Source organism: Sciurus carolinensis, chromosome 3 (genome assembly GCF_902686445.1).
Source record: "Sciurus carolinensis chromosome 3, mSciCar1.2, whole genome shotgun sequence".
In the NCBI taxonomy this organism is placed as follows: domain Eukaryota; kingdom Metazoa; phylum Chordata; class Mammalia; order Rodentia; family Sciuridae; genus Sciurus; species Sciurus carolinensis.
Genome location: NC_062215.1, coordinates 134867024 through 134885337, shown reverse-complemented (window position 1 = coordinate 134885337; position 18314 = coordinate 134867024).

Here is an 18314-nt window from a genome sequence, read left to right as displayed (position 1 = left end):
GAAGAAATGGAAAAACTCTGCAGTCATTTGAAGCGCGCCAGGGATGGCGTCCCAGTGAATGGGGCACTTGAACTCGTTTGAAGTACTGTACTTCAGTTATTTTCAGACTCTAGGAAAGTGCCTAAGTGATTCCTTATACTCCTTTATAATGTGAAAGTTAAAAAAACAAAACAAAACGAAAAAAAGCCCTAGTGTGAGCCAAATTTGCTTGGTAAAACCAGAAATTATTTGGTACATTGCACACATTATTTCCTCTATTATTACAACTACATGAGGTAGGAATTGTTACTGTTCCCATTTTATAGTTGAAGTACAAGAAGGAAATAAAATGCCCAAAGTTGTGTTAACGTGCAGGCCAGGGATTTTAACTGTGACTGTTCGATTTTAAAGCCTGCATGTCTATCACCTAACAGTGCAAAAGTAGGTCTTTTTGAAAAAGGTCCTTGGTGAATGGGGTTAAGATTTGTACAAACCCAAACACTTTTTTTTTTTGTTTGTTTTTGTTCTTTTGATCTTGAACTTGAGATTCTTTTGTTTCAACCTGTGAATCTCTGGAATTACAGGCGTGCATCACTACAACCAGCTTAAAATAATACATAAAAAGTGTACAATGTGTGGTTATTCTTTCTATCCCGTGACTGTTGTTTAAACTGCATGGTGTAACCAAGAATCAACTTTCTAGATGAGTTTTTAATCTTTTATTATTTTTTTAAAATTTACATGGGGAGAAAACCCTAAGCTCCATTAATGCAGTTTATTTGCTGAGTAACTTTCTACATAAGATAATGTCAAAGACTCCCCTGTATTTGTTATGTGTATGGTGTGTATGTGTGAAATTGTCTTCATCTGGGCTTCTAATCCAGGCTGATAGGGCTACCTTCTCTTGCATTTATTTATTCCTAGTTTTCCTTGTTCTTGTTAGAGTTGTTCTCATCAAAGTACAGAGGAATGCAGCCTGCTTCCCTCTGCATAGTTTGTCAGCTCTCCATCACTGTATTAAAATTCCTGAGACAAATAAGTGCACAGGTTTGGGGCTGGGATTGTGACTCAGTGGTAGAGTGTGAGGCACTGGGTTTGATCTTCACCTTGACATAAAAATAAACAAATAAAAGTATTGTGTCCACCTACAACTAAAAAAATATTTTTAAAAGGACAGGTTTATTTTGGCTTACAATTTCAGACGTTTCAATGGGTGTCACTCAGTCCTGTTGCTTTGTGCCTGTGGTGGCACTGGTATATTGTGAAAGTCCACCAAGGAGGAGGCTTCTTCATCTCATGGCAGTAGGGAAGCAAAGAGACAAGAAGGGACTGAGGTCCCAATATCCCCTTCAAGGGCACACCCCCAGTGGCTACCTCTTAGACTTTCCCCACTTCCGACCAAGAATCCAACCAAGTGGATCCGACCAAGTCTTTAATTTATGGGCCTTTGGTGAACATTTTATATCCGAACTATAACACATTATTATGATCTATATTTTTTTTGGAACTCCTCTCCTTTAAGACCTCCTATGTGGGTGAAGTTAATTACCTTAATTTCCTCTTTTTTTAAAAGTGCTTCCAAAGATACACTTTGGGATAATATTGTTTGGAGAATTTAATTAGTAATCATTATTATAAAACTGATTATTTTTAAATAAAAATATGGGGAAGTTACAAGTAATCTAGAATCTCATGTTATAGTAGTAACTATAGTTAAGGATCATAGTTCTTAACTTCCTTCCACTTCCCTTTGACTTTTGCTTTTGTTTGTTCCCTGAAGTTATAATCCAGATAGAGAAAAAAAGATTCTTCCTTGCATCAAGTAGAAAATACACTTTTCTAAATGTGGAACCTGCTCTGATAGTGCTCTCTCTTCATACACATATTTCTTCATAGACTAGTAATAATGAAGTCCCACTAATTGACTTCACTTTTTAAAACAAATGAGGTAAATGAGTTTTTGTGTATCTATTATATATGGAAGCAGGATTGAGACTTTAGTATCTATTCTTATTGGTTTTATAATTTAAACTAAACTTACATAAAATAAAACTGAGGGCCTAGTCCAGTGGTTACAAATTCAAATGCCAAAGAAAGCAGGGCTATACACTTTGGTGTCAGGATGAGTGAAATACATCAGTGAATGGTGGAAACATGATCAAACCTGAAGTAAATACTCATCATAAAAGAATTCAAAGAAAAATAGTGCCAAACATGATGTGTTAATTTGGTGGATAGGCTGTGAATTTACTGTCTTGGAAGTATCTTCTTTGAAAACCTTATATTTATTCAAATACATCAGAGTATACTTTTTAAATTCGAGTCATTGGGCAGTAGATTTGGTACTGATATAGAAATGATTTTTTTTTGCTACCCAGAAACCTGAGGTCTTTTGTGTGTGTGTGTGTACATGTGTTTACCCATTGTATTAAAGTTTCCACTTTATAAACAAAATTGTAGTTTTCTCTCTCGCTTATCCAACAGAGCCAGATGGAAGGTATATAATTTAGGATTGACAAGGTAGATTATTCCTGCCATCTCTCTCCTATGCCTAGAGTGTTTAATCTCAAAATAATTAGTCAAGCAGACTTCAGGAGTTCTTCAAGTCCACTGGTGGCAGGCCAATGGCAGGATCCATGTGAGTCCTTAGTTTTATTCTTTGCTATTAATCCCTTGTATCTTTTGTTTTCTAAACCTTATTTTCCAGGCTTTCTTTAGATTCGGTGAGGAATATGCCCAATAGATTCATTATCTTCTTAAATTAGAATTGATTTTAATTGTTGGCAATCAAGAATTCTGTTTTGGGTTGAATTGTATCCCTTAAATTCATAAACTGAAGCTATAAACCCTTACTACCTTAAAATCTGTCTATATTTAGAGATAGGGCTTTTAAAGAGGAAATTAAGTTAAAATGAGGTCATTTCAGCAGACCCTAATATGATGTGACTATTGTCCTTATAAGGAGAGGAAACTTGGACACACAAAGACACTAGGGATGCATGTGTACAGAGGAAAGATAGACCACATGAAGACATAAGTAGGTGTTGACTATCTCTAAATCAAGGACAAAGGTCTCAGAAGAAACTAAAGCTGCTGATACCGTGACCTTGGATATCTAGCCTCCAAAACTGTGAGACAATTTCTATTGTTTAAGCTACTCTGTCTGTAGTATTTTGTTATGGTGGCCCTACCAAAGTAATAAACATTCTGATAAAGGACCACACTATGCTGTGGGTGTTGCTATTATGGTGGGAAGAGGCCAGAATACTAACTTATGTAAATGAATTCTTGTCATAAAGATAACACTAATTTAACTGGCAATATAATTTACTGGTCTGTTTAATGGGTTGTTGTGGTATATATTAGAAAATATTTTAAAAAATAATTTAAATCATTTAAAAATATTTTTAGTTGTAGGTGAACATAATAACTTTTTAATTTGTTATGTGGTGCTGAGGATGGAACCCAGTGCCTTACACGTGACAGGCAAGTGCTCTAATACTGAGCCACCACCCCAGCCCCTAGAAAATATTTTGATTTAAATATTGAATGCTTCAAAATACTTCTGATATGCAGTCTCCTTTAAAACATTTTCCCCTCCAAAATAAACTATTACAAAAGACTCACCAGTGTTTCAGTAGAACAAGTAAAATCTCTTTTTAACTTGTCAGTTCGAGTTTCAATACTATAAACCTTCACTTCAACCTACACTGACATAAAATTTTCTTAAGTGGTTGACTTATCTTTCTATTTGAAATATTTCTTTGTACCATTATAATAATAGTTATTATGACATTTGTCAAGAAATCAAGATGTACCAATTTCCAAATATTTTTTTCTTCACTGAAGCTCAAACCATTTCCTATGATTCCCATCAATCATGTCATTTTCCTAGTAATAGCTTTCTAATCATTTCTCATGTCCCTTTGAATTCAATACAAGTATTCTACACTTTCCTTAGCCCAGTGATGCCAGATTTTTATCTTCTGTTATTTCAGTTTATACTCCCCATTTAAGTCAACTTCCTATTCCCCTTTCTACACACCACTACCACCTCTCTCATGTCATAGAACTTTTCATAGTTTTATGTATATAACCCAAACAAAAAGTAGTATCTACTTTCCATCTAGGTACTTTATCCAGACCTTTGAGTTATACCTCAAGAATTTTTTTTTTTTTTTTTTTTTTTTTTGCAGTGCCAGGGATAAAACTAGATGCCTTGAATGTGCCAGGAAAGCACTTTGCCCTTAAGCCACATCCCTAATCCTCATAAGTATCTTTCAGATAATCTCTTTGCAACCTCATCACTTTATTTCAGATCATTTTATTTCTTTTGTTTGGTCTATTATTGCAAGTGTCTCTTAAATTGTTTTTCTTTTTCCAAATTCTTCATCAGTGCTTTACTCTGAAAGTTCTCTGATATGAATTTGATGGTGTCATCTCATTTCATAAACTTCTTTGAAAACTTCCTATGTGCATACAGACAGGTTTTTATTTTACACTGTTGAATAAACATTTTATATTACATCGATGATTATTCTATAGTTATAATAGTGTTATTTCCCCCTGTAACAAGTGTCAACATTTTTCATACAGTTATAATCTTAGAAAACAAAACCTAAAACCTATAGGGAATTTTCCCCTTCTCTATAATTTTATAAATTATCTGAGAAGAGGGATTATATATTCTAGTTTTCCCATAAACCTTGTACATTTTCTTAACTACAACGGGAACTTAATAAACATGTATTGCGGTGGTCCTCATATGGAAGAGTTCAGCAAGTTGAATTAGGATGATTTACTAAATGAAATGATAATATCTTTATAATTCACATAATTGTGTGATTTTTTTCCATTTTAAGATTTCTCCCTCTTATTTGTTCTTTAAAATTTAATAGGTTGCCAGTATTTTTTTCAGTTAGCAGATCACCAAAATAAGGATGAATTTGTAATGGATTTTTAATTACATGATTAAAAATCTTTTATATATATCATGTGCATTCAGAATAATGTGGGAATATTTATGTAAAATACAGTCTTATTTTGTACTAGAACCATACATAGGTTTCATGGAATTATATATTTATATATAAGGTTTAAAAAATTCTACAAGAGACAGATTGAAAAATTATATATTTATTCCCTATCAATTATTTGCCATCTGAACACCTTTCAAAGCTACTGTTTTAATGCATCGAACATCATGCCACCTTTGTAGCTAGATTTAGTGCTGGTCATCCCTGTGAATCCTTCCACTTTTGAAGTGGCAAGTTTGTTCCTAGAAAGTATCATCAATTTAAATACTTTTTCTTTCTACTTCTTTTGTATGACACGGTGTTTAAAAGATTAGTCTGAAATACATGGGTTAAATGTTTCCCCTTCTACATATATAGAGGACTTTAGGCAAATTGCTGAACATCCCGAAGTATTAATCTGCTTACATATAAAAGAGTAGTAACTATACTGTTCCTGTAGCTCATAGGGACTATTGGAAAGTGAGGCACTGGGTTCAATCCTCAGCACTGGATATAAATAAATGAATAAAATAAAGATCCATCAACAACAACAAAAAAAGCAAAGAAATAGGGCACTTGTAGGCTTCTTTTCTTCCTGATGACACCTCAGCTGCCTATTTTGGAATATAGATTTGCAATTGTGTATTGGATATTGTGGACAGTAGGGAATAGGCAATATGGAAAAGGTACAAATGTTGGTAAAATATTTACTCGTGTTTGTGGTTTAAAATAGCACTTTGCTTTTGTTTTTTCATCATACTGGTTGGCGACACAAAATTAGGAAAGATTTTTAAAATTTTGCAAGAGACATATCTCTTCCTGAGTTTATTCTGAGATTTCTGGATAGATCAGTAATGTCAGCAGCAATCATGCCTTCTGAATTAAAAAGCAGGGAAACATAGTCTGGAAAATTTATTCATGTTATTCTGAGAACATAAAGACAGAACATTTTTAAAATGAAACAATCCTAAACCTTCATGACATATAAGGTGACAAAAGAAATACCATCAGTATATGCAAGGTAAGATGAATTCTCATCTAGGGACTTTCAGATGTTAGAGGTTTTTCAGAGGAGGTGCTATTTGAACTCTGGAAATAGAAGTTTGCTAAGCAGAGCATAGTATTGAACATTCTAGACAGAGGAAATCACATGAGCAAATATATGAATTTGTGAAAGTATATGGCATTTTCAGGAAATAATCGATTTGCTGAAGATGTGTTGAGACAGTGACAAAAGATGAAGCAAACAACATGAAGATCAGATTTTCAAGGGACTTATATATAATTTTAAAGAGTTTGGGCTTTAAACTGAAGGTATTTTTCAACCATTCAAGGCATTTATAGAGATATATGATCTCAGATTTATATTTGAGCCAAGATACATCAGACAAAAGGTAAATCAGAATGGAATCTAGACATACTAAGGTGAATTATAATGCAGCTGCAGTAGACTTGAAGAGGAGTGACCACAGCCTGTACACAAACAGTAATGATGGAGAGAAGGAAATACATGAGAGTTTTTAGGAGGGATAAATAACAGGGATAAATATGTATGTAAAGATAAGAAACATGAGAAGGGGAGGTGGGCCTTGAGGATGATTCCATGTATAGAACAAAGAGCCAAGTTGGCAGCAAGGGAGAGAGAAACAAGAATTTAGTTTGGACAGGCTGAGTTGACTTTCTAGGTGGAGATGTAAAATAGGCAGTTGGAAATACAAATATGGGTTTGGGACATAAAAAAAAAAAACAAATATGGGTTTGGGGAGAGAGGTTGGGACTAGAAAATGTGATCTTAGATTCACCAATAATATAGGTGGTATTATGGTCTGGATATGAGGTGTTCCTCAAAAGTTCCTATATTAGTACAGGAATGTTCAGAAATGAAATGATTGGATTTTGAGAGCTATAACCTAATTGTCCATCTAGTTTGAATGGACCTGACTGGGTGGTAACTGTAGGCAGGTGGGGGTGGTGGTTGGAGGAGGTGAGTCACTGTGGGCATGCCATAGAAGGGAACATCTTCCCTGTGACCTCTTTCCCTCTCTGTCTGCTTCTTTACCCTGCCATGAGCTGAGCAACTTTTCTCCCATGGGTCCCTCTCCTGTAATGTGCTGCCTCCTCTTGGGCCCAGAGTGATGAAGTCAGCCATCTATGGACCAAGATCTCTGAAAACATGAACACTATATAAACTTTTCCTTCTCAAAGTTGTTTTTGTTGGGTATTTCGATCATAGGGAGGCAAAACTGACTAAAACAGGTGCAATAAAAATCATTACAGTAGTCGAGATCACCTTGGGAAAAATGAATAAAGTGAGAAAAGAGTACCAAAGTAGAAGACCCTTAAGCAGTAGAAGCATTTAGGAAATATAGACATCTGTGGCAGTATAAAATATGCCCATAAATTAATTAGTTTTCTTTAAGAGGTAGAGTCTAATTCCCCCTTGCTTGAGTGTTGACTGGAATCTATCAAGCTCTTTCTTTCTTTCTTTCTTTTTTTTTTTTTTTGGTGACTTATTTATTTTAGTAGCAATTAAAGGATCATACATTTATATATGGTAATAATGTCTGTCTCATTCTACTATCCATCCCATCCCCACCACACAACCCCTTCCCTCACTCCTCTCTGCACAATCCCAAATTTCCTTCATTCTTCCCTACCCCCACCACTATGGATCTGCATCCACTTATCAGAGAAAACATTCAGCCTTTGGGTTTTGGGGTTTGGCTTATTTCACTTAGTATGATGTTCTTTAGTTCTATCTATTTACCTGAAAATGCCATGATTTCATTCTTCTTTAAGGCTGAGTTATATTCCATAATGTACCACAAATGTACCACATTTTATTTATTCATTCATCTGAGTCAAGTTTATTTCTAATACATGAACTTAAAGCAGAAGTGACAATGTACAATTTGAGAGACTAGGTAATAAAATGTACTGCAGCTACCCCTCCCCTTTACTGCTTGATCTGGCAGAAGCTATCGTGCCATGTTTGTAAAGACACTTTGGTAGCCTTTGAAGAGTCTCATGTGGTGAAGAACCTAGGCTTCTTCCTAATAGCCAATGAGAACTGAGACATCTTTAAAAAGCTAGAGAGGAGCTAGAAATCTTTGGCATTATCCATGTGGATAAACCATTGTGGAAGTGGATCCTCCAGCCCCTTTCAAGCCTTTGGATGATGGTACCCCAATCAACATCTTGACTGCAGTCTCATTTGAGAACCTGAATCAGAATGCTCTTGAATTTCTGACCAACAGGAACTTTGAGATCATTATATTTGCTGTTTCTAGCCACTATATTTTAGGGTCATTTGTCACATAGTAACAGATATCTAGTATAAAGACACTGAAGAAAAAAAGACAAAGGGTTACTAGAGAGGTAGATGGGGGAAACAAGAGAAGTTGTGTTAAAAATTAAGAAAGAGGAGGTTTTGGGAAGAGAAATGATGTCACATGCTTTAAGCAAGATAGTACAACTGAAAAAGCCCATTTGGGTCAGGTTAGAAAGACAGAGATGATCTAAATAAGATCAATTTGATTAAAATTGACAGTGATGGAAATCACATTATAATGAGTAGAAAAATCAAGCAGTAAGTGGAGACTGTAATATAAATAACTATGGATCTTGGTGGGAAATGCAAGTAGATTGAGAGAATGTCAAAAGTAAGGAAAGATGTTCAAGATGATGGAGAAACATGAAATGTGTTTAGAGATCAAGAGGTCAAAGACAGAGTGGATGCAGAAATAGTAAGTGAATTATTGATAAAGCACAATCAAGGTAATGCAGAGGATTTGATAGAAAACACAGGTAGAAAAGTGGAGGAAGTATGAATCTAGGTGTTGTAGTCAGTTTTTTCACTGCTGGGAGTAAAAGACCTGACCAGAACAATTTTAAACGAGAAAAAGTTTATGTGGGGGCTCACAGTTTCAGAGGTCTCAATCCATAGACACAAGACTCCATTCTTCAAGACTGAAGGTGAGGCTGACCATTATGGTGGAAAAGTGTGGCAGAGGGAAGCAGCCCACATGATGATCAGAAAAGAGAGACTTCACTTGCCAGATACAAAATATATACACCCCAAAGCCACGCCCCCGATGCACCACTTCCTCCAGCCAACCCCACCTACCTCCAGTTGCCACTAAATTAATCCCATCAGGGATTAATTCACTGATTATGTTAAAGCTATAGCCCAATCATTTCTCTTCCAACCTTCTTGCATTGTGTCACACGTGAGTTTTGGGGGGACACCATATCTAAACCTACCTCTAAGAGATAAAGGAAAATGGAATATGAACAGAAACAAGTATTTGGAGGTAGAGGGAGGTAAGCACAGGTGACTTTCTTTCAAGTGGTCATTTGCTATAATTGAGGGAACTGAGTGGATAAGTGGATAACTTGTAAACTCACTGGAAAGCATTCTGTGCGACTTTAGATCAGTCTTTTCATCTTTGATCTCTCTTTACATCATTCACCTTTTTCTCTCTTCCTGTTCATCTACTATGCTAGAGAAAATCATGTTAATTGGTGTTTTTTAATGTATTTAATTATATTCCTTGATGTATGTGTTCTTGGCAAACAATTTTTCATTTTTTAAGGAATATCCTTAGAGGAAGAAAATTTCCACCGCTTCACTGAGGTTTAGAGAGTAGGGTGAAGGAAGAGGCATGTTGATTCACTGTTGAGTGCCTTATGGATACTCTGACCCAATCATCTGTGTAACTCTGACTCCTATTTATTACAGAAGATTAATGGCCTACTAAGTCACAGTTTATTATTCGATGTTCCTGGAAGTGTTTTTATAACCACCTGTAATAAATTTGCAAGTAACTGGAGGGAGATTTGGGATATATAATCAAATGTCAAGTGTAACAAGAACCAAAAATACACAAAGCAAATGCTACCCTTCAGTACCTGGCCTTCTTTTCGCACTGTGAGGCAAAAAAGCATCTATAGATGTGAAAAGCCATTGTGTAAAGGCAAAATAAATGGGATAAATCTTATTTTGTGGGCTTGATCAAGTCATCAATTTTTTGTGGAAATGCAACAGATTCTCCAAATGAAACAAATTTTGGATTTAAAAAATCAGAGAAGTTTTTCTACCATTTATGTGCAAATACAATGTGTAATTCATGTTTTACTGTCATATTCAAGGCTGAAAATCAACACACACTTTTTTTTCATCAGTTGAATATAAAGTGAGTTTTTAAATTGCTGCAATCTGAAAGGTAGGTTTAGTGACCATGTTGTGATAGAATTCTTGGATAGCTAACAGGAGTTTTATAGTGGCTTAAATGTTTCCAGGTATTTCACCTGTCTTATCTAATGTAAGCTCACAAAATAGTTGGTTTGAAGATACAGTTAGGTAATCTCTATTTTTCAAATAAGAATACTGATGTTTATATTCGTTAATCAGAAAAACTTACTAAGTGAGAGAGCCAGGCCCTCCTCTTCCTTCAAAGTCCAGGGTTTTAGATACTTAGCAATATAGATTTTACTATTGTAAATGTACCTGTTTTTACCTTAGGTGAAATTGTTTTTTGAAAGTATTATAGTTCTCAAATTTTCATTTTTTTCAAGTTAATTTAAAAATTTTGCATCTCTCAGTTTTGTGATGTTTATCTTTAAAAAATCCTACTTTCATATACTTGATAGCCTATTTTCTGATCAGATATTAATATTTAAAAAACCACTTTTATTATGTAGAAACTGTGATTCACTGTTTAACCAACAAAATTAGGGAATATTTTCTCTTCTTAGTTGTATGATTAACATCTTCATTACATCCTAAAATTATTATCTCCTACCACAAGTTTTTCCAATAATCTGTTTTTTTTGTCCAAAGTTATCTTTGACAAACACTTAATGGCCCTATATTTATTTATCAATCAAATACTACCTTCCTCTATTTACTTATATGAGTTTGAGTTTTGATTTTTTTTATATGCTTTTTCTCTGAAGAAGTCTTATTTTTTCTCACAGCTTTATCTAATAACTGTCTGTAGGTGGTTACATGATTATATACAGATTCTTTGTTTGATTGTAGCTGCTCCAACTGAATCAGTGCCACCTGCCAGATTCTTAACATGCTCAAACTTTATGACCTAGCTCAAATGGCAGTTGTTCAGTGAAGTCTTCGCAAATGGAGTTAGTTTTTTTTTTTTTTTTTTTATGGCCCCACATAATTTTTATTATATCTCCATTATAGATGTTATATTCTGTTTACCTATTTCCCTCACCAGGCTGATATCCTCAATGGTTAGGGTGTTTGTGTGCTCATCACATCTGCTTCTTCTCTCCTTGTTATAGCGACTGGCAACAAGACATTTGATATATATTCATTGAATCAATGAATGCTGAACAGCTACTCCTTTTGTATTAGTTTCCAGTGGCAATGTAATGAATTACTTCCAAAGTCGAATGGGTGGCAAAAAGCCACCTGCTCTTTCTTTCTGTCAGAAAGCTGGGTTTGTCTTATTGGAACTCTGCCTGTATTCAGGAGTTGCAAAGGCTGTGATCTTGTCCACTTAACGAGGTAAAGATCTCTTAAACTCACATAAGTGGTTGTTGACAGTTTTCAGATTCTCATGGGCTATTGAACTGAGTGCCTGAATTTCTCAAAGGTTGTGAGGTGGAGACCTGATTACATCACTGTGGAATGGGAAACTGCCTTCCATCACAGAGAGCAAGTGAGAAAGGAGGAGAGAACAAGTGAGCTGAACACCAGGATCTTTTGTAGCATAATCTTGGAAGTGACAGCCTGCCATTTTGTCATATTCTGTTTGTTAAATGCAAGTCATTACATCCAGTCCACACTCAATGGGAGGGGACTACATAAGGGCAGGGATCTTGGATTTTTTGAAAGTATAAAGTGATCATGTTACTAAGTTTGAGAGCTGCTGTTATAGTTGGAAACTGACAAGGCAAGATCAGGTGGGGAAGTTGATACTCTCAGTTGAGCAGGGTGGGAAGTTCTACAGTCAGGGTGCCAGCACATTGGTGTTTGGCAAGGACTCACTCTGTCCAAGATGGCGCCTTTTTGTAATGTTCTCACATGAAGAAGGGGAAAAGAAGGTAACTGCTGTGACCTCACATCATGCAGGAAATGAAAGAGGGAGGTGTCTGAAGCCTCTTTTATAAGGGTAGCATCCCATTCATGAGCATGGAACCCACATTTCTGAATCACTTCCTAAAAGACCTCTATCTCTTTATACACACTTACAACATATGTATATGCTGTTGCCATTCTTTTTCCAACTATATGTTCAGAAAATCATGAGCTTGAAATCAACTACAATGGGACTCTTTACAACACGAAAGTTGACACAGTCCTATAACTTGGGGTTCTCTCTCCCTCTCCTGTCCACTAGAGATTTTGTTGGATGATATTACCAACACATCACTGATATGATGGTTTTTTTTTAACCTTAGATAGAATTTCACTCTTGTCATATTTTTATCTCCCCTTTGATGCTAGCAGGACTTTTTTACCTTTGTTCTTTCTTATCATAAGAGATATGATGAAAGTAGATGTTTGTTCAAAAATAGCTTGCTTTTTGTATTTTGTTTTCTGGGGATACCTGAGCTTCTGGAGAATATTCAGAATAGGGAGAGTTGAATTTCTTTGGTGAGTGAATGATGAAGAGAAATTCCCCAAGACTGAGACTTGAGGTTTATGGAACCACAAAGAAAGGTGGTGATCCATATCCTCTTCCCTGGCAGTACCTTCAGGAATGTAAGACATTTAAGTGAATTTGCTGTGTGTTTTGCTTAGAGAGATTGGTCCCATGCCAATGGGACTCTCAGGTTTGAGAAATATTCTTGTACTTAGGTGTGTACTTGGGATAAGTAGAGTTGTCTTTCTTTAGGGGCCAGGTAACCTTAGATGAGATATCAAAGGAGAATATGTTCAAGAAAGATGAGGAGAATGCTTGTGAACTCTAAGGTCCAAAGTTGAATTTCCTGCTGGTTCTCTGATGAGAGCTTAGAGGTAAAATTAATTTGGTTCAAATGAAATAAAGAAATCTGACATTTCTCTTACATCTGTTCAGAGTCCCAAATCCAGGACAATTATCCATCTGTATCCATGGGGGAATTGATTTTAGACCCTACCGAATATCAAGATGCAGGTGCTGAAATCCCTTATATAAAATGGAATAGTTTTGGCATATCACCTATGTACGTCTTTGTTTAAAGAATAATGATACGAAAAAAGTCTGGACATGTTTAGTACAGACACAATTTCTTTTTAAAAATATTTTCTACCATCAATTGATTGAATCCTGATGCAAAATCCGTATACAGAAGTCAACTGTATATATCTATTATATTGGTGATATACTTCAGAGATAAAGAATTAAATTGACTGATAAAATATTTGGGGCTGGTAAGTCTGAAATTTTCAGGGTAGGTTGGCAGGCTAGAGATCAGGCAAGAGTTAGATTGCAATCTTGAGGCAGAATTCCTTCTTTTCTGGGAGCTTCAGTTTTGCTCTGAAAATCTTTTAATCTTAAAATTACTTTTATTTAATAAATATAAAAAGTAATCTTTTATTCTTATAAAAGTAATAGAATAGAAAAGAAATAGAATAAAAGAATAAAAGTAAATTTTTTATTCTTATAATTACTTATACATTTTTTTGTCCTCACAGGCAAAATAAAAGGATATTCAAATTTCCATAAGGAATAAAAAGGGAGAATAAAAATATCAGGTACTTTTCTACTACCAATTTCTACATATTACATTTCCTTAAAAACAGATTAATTCTTAGAAAGAAGTATTCATGCTTTTTCTTCTTTGATATAGAACTCTGTTGTGAGTTTTCATTGCAATGTATCTGATTTATTTCCATTTCTTTCTTTTTTTAAAGTTGTTCCCTGCAAGGTGCTGGGGAATCAAACCCCAGCCCTTGTGCATGCTAGTCAAGCACACTACAAGATGGGCTATATGGTCAGCACCTCCCTTTTCTTTTGTTTTCCCAATATATCTACAAAACACTAAAAATTGTTGATACTTGAAAAGCCTTCCATCAATCAGAAAAAAAATTCTTGTATATAAGGAAATGTTTTATTACATTGGAACGAAACTGGAAGTTAAAATTACATGAATTAATTGATACTACAAAGGGGACATAAAGAGATTATTTATGTTGACTTTCTTCCTACAGCACTCCCAAGGTCCTTTTGTTCTTTATAATAAGGCAAAAATAAAAGTTTAATCAATAGGAATAAGCTTGGTTCCAAGATAAGAGTTAACCTTGGATTTGAATGATTCTATTGATTTGGCTTTATGAACCTGAGGCAGGATTGCATCTAAGGATTGGGTGTACTTTAGTTTAAAATGAGCACTTCTTAAGTTGTTGGCAAATAGACTGGAATTGCCAATAAACTTGGCTGAGGCAGGCTCAGACAATAGCTAAGCTCATACAGAGATAATAACTCAGATAAATATAGGAGTCACAAAATGTTCACTTAAAAATATTTCTACACTATAATTACAAAATAAATATCACCAGTAATGAGAAACAAAGCTAACCCAAATACCTCAAGGGCATTCATGACCTTTGTGTGGAAAATAGAAGCATGGTTCACTCTTTTCTTCCCCCCCTTAGGAAACCATGTCCTTCTTTTTATTTCCTACACCTTTTTCCTTCTATAATCTACAACATCAGATTCACCTACTGGAAGTCACATTTTCGGCAACTTCTTCTTAAATATTTGTCAAAGTTCTGGTTCTGAAACCTTAATCTTCAACTTGAGGAACAGTGGGTCAGGACTGATAATACATTTGGGGAATTCAAAAGAGCAGAGCCTCTGATACTGGATGCATTTTTAGATCTTCAGCAATTCTTGTTATAGGCCCCAGAGTAGGTATATTAGATCATGGGGATGGTTTTCATCTTCCATTTGCCCTGGTTTCCTTTTATTGGAACCTACTTGTCTCTTCACCATTAGGAGTCAGTTGATTTTGGGATGGGACTGTAGCTCAGTGGTAGAGCATGTGTTTATACATGCAAGGCCTTGGGTTCAATCTCCATCACACACATACAAAAACACACACACTGTGTGTGTAATGTTTATCAACCTGAAGTGCCAAACATTCCTGAATGAGAAGAAATAACAAGCTTTATCATTGCTTTAAGAGGGCTCTGGGTTGGGGCTATTATAAAATTTACACGGCACACTATACTGAGTTTATTTTATTTAGACTTTCTATAACTTTCTTCTATTTATTTGTTTCCATTATATATGTTATGATACAGAGCATGTATAATAAAGTTATAAGAAAGTAAGCCAGGCACGATGGTGCATATCACTAATCCCAGAGACTTGGGAAGCTGAGGCAGGAAGGCCACAAATTTCAGGCCAGCCTCAGCAACTTAGTGAGACCCTATCTTAAAAAGTAAAAAGGATGTAGCTTAGTTATAGAGCACCCCTGGGTTCAATCACTACCACCACCACCAAAAGTTATAAGAAAGCATATGTTATCATGGTTATTATTTTCACTGCCGATTTTGACTTCTTAGGATGAATATTTCTTAGACAAACAAACAAAAAAACACCTCAGTGAATATTAGTAAGATCATAACACAGAATGTTAAAAATAACCCACTGAAAGGAACAGTGTATTGGTTTTCTATTTTTATGTAACAAATTATCACAGACTTAGCAGTTTAAAACAGCACACATTTATTACTGTTTGTATTCTTGATACTTGTCATTCTGACTGAGCTGAGATGAAATCTTAGAGTAGTTTTATTTATGATGTATCAAAGTGCATTCTACTGTCATGTATAGCTAATTAAAACAAATTAAAAAAAAAAAACAACCCAGCACACATTACTTCTCTTTCTGTGGATCAGTAATCCAGTTTAGTTGATTTCCCTGCTCAGGGTATTACAAGACTGCAATGGAGCAATTGGACAGATCTGTAACCTTACATGAGGCTTGACTCCTTTTCAAACTTCCTGGTTGCTGGTAGAATTCGGTTGCTTTAACCAAAGTACTGGGGCCCTCTGATCCTGTGGACTGCCTGCCATTCCTTGTCATATGGTTTTCTCTACAACATAGGAGTTTGCTTCTTCTAGGCCAACAGAAGAGTGTCTGTTGCTACTTTGGATCTCTTTTAAGGGATTATCTGATCAGGTCAGGTCCTACACAGCATAGTCTTCAATTCTGATAAAGTCAGCTAATTAGAGATCTCAATTACTTCAGCAAAATCCCTTCCCCTTTGCCATATAATATAACCCAACCAAGGGGAACGAATGATAGTCTATCACATTCCCAATTCTGCTATACTCACAGGAAGCGGGGCAAACAAGGGTGTGGATCATTGGGAGTCATTTAAATATTCTGTCTACCATATGCTAATCTTAAATTATATATATTTTTCCTATTTTCAATAAAAGACCTAAGAAATTTTGTGATAATTTTATAATATTCAAGTCATACATGCTAGCACATAACTATACTACAGAAATATAATGCAAGCAATGAATATGAACAGAGATATAATTTAAAAAAATTTAGAATCCACATAGGAAAAAGCTAAAGAGAAACAGGTGAAATCAATGTATTTTTATGTAACTAATATATCCAGTATGTTATTATTTCAACACCTAATTAGTATAAATATCAATGAGGTAGTATGCATTTTTTCATGCTAAATTTTTGAATACCATATTCTATTTGGGCTACATTAGAGTGCTTCCTAGCCACAGGCGATCCTGGCTGTTGCTATTGGTCAGCTTGCTGCTATCATGTGTCTTTTCCGAATTGTCCACCAGGTGTCACAATGAGGTTAGAGCTCTAAGCTAGTAGCACTAACAAATTTCTTCCTCTTGGTGACAGGAGTTAAGATTCTCTTTGTAGTCCTATATTTTTCATTTCTCTGTATTTGGAATTTCACTTGCAGTTTTTGCTTAGATAATTGAAAAATTAGGCAATGTGAATTTTACTAATCATTTTTGAATTGAAAATGATTTTTTTCATTGAACTTACTATTCCTTCTTTTTTTGTAATCCTAGATTTTCTGCCTGGTCAGAGAGCAAAACATTAGAAATTACATGCTCACTCAATAGTTAACAACATAGCAGCGATTATTTTAAAGTCAGATCATTTCAAATACCGAAGGAATTTTCACAACCTCAGAAGCAATTAAATGTTGTTCTTTTTACTTTCTCAAATGGTTTAATAGAACACATTAAAAATAGAAATCCTAAGTTTTAAAAAGTGACAAAATGTTCTTTTACAAAATTGCACAACATTACTGGAGTCTACTAATTGCCAGCAGAGGTTGGTACTTCTCACACATGCAGTGAGCCCCAAAGGAATTCTGATGTTTGAGCTTATTCACAAGTATTTTTACTTTGAAAAGCTGACTTACTTAAAAATTTTCATTTGGTTATGTGCAGGTTGTTATAAGAGTCCTTCTTAACTGAGAAAAAAATGCTTTTTTTTAACACTGTAGTTTTAATTTTTGTGGTCATTTATTTTAAATATCTCCTGGTGAAACTATATATATTTAGAGATTGAGTTTTTTCAAATACTTTCTCCTTTACTTTCAGAAAAATGATTAACATCTAAAATATTAATAAAATATGTTCAGTTGCCATATGGAAGGAAAAAGGAATGAAGAGAAAATTGAAATGTGAGTTTTTTATCATTAATTTCCATAAAATGTGTGTAGTTTTATCTGTTTTTTAGTTTTACACCAATGATGGAGACTTCTTTTCTCCTTTTAGTTTCAATTATATGATGTCCATAAAAGAAAAAGACACTTCATTTAGTGAGAAGTCATAATTATTTCTGAAGAACTCATATCATTAATAGCTTCAGAAGAATGGTGTTGACTTTGGCATCTCAGCTCCTATGTTAGCGAAAGAAGTGACCAGGGTTCTAGCCCTAACTGTACAAAAGATGGAAGAGCCTTATGCAGAGGTATGCACATATCTTAAATACAGACATAAAATATAAAATTAGGGTAATGTCTACATTTAAAAAAAATGTTTGGCTTCCAGTTTCATAAGCTTTTTAAAAAAACACATCCAAGAAAATACCACCTATATACATTTTTTAATAAACTAGATTTCTAGTGAAATAATTGAGTGCATGCAAATATGTTTTTACTGTTCTTCCTTTTTCTTTGTGAAGAAATTTTAGCAATGTATAGTTGAAGTTCTTATTTGTTTGTTCCTTTTGAGAGCACAATGCTTAGACAGTCCAAGAGATGGCAGTCAACACCTTTTTTAAAATAAATGATGTAGCTGACACTTCATCATGTAATTCTTCTAACGTGGTTTCTTTATTTTAAAAACATCAGCAC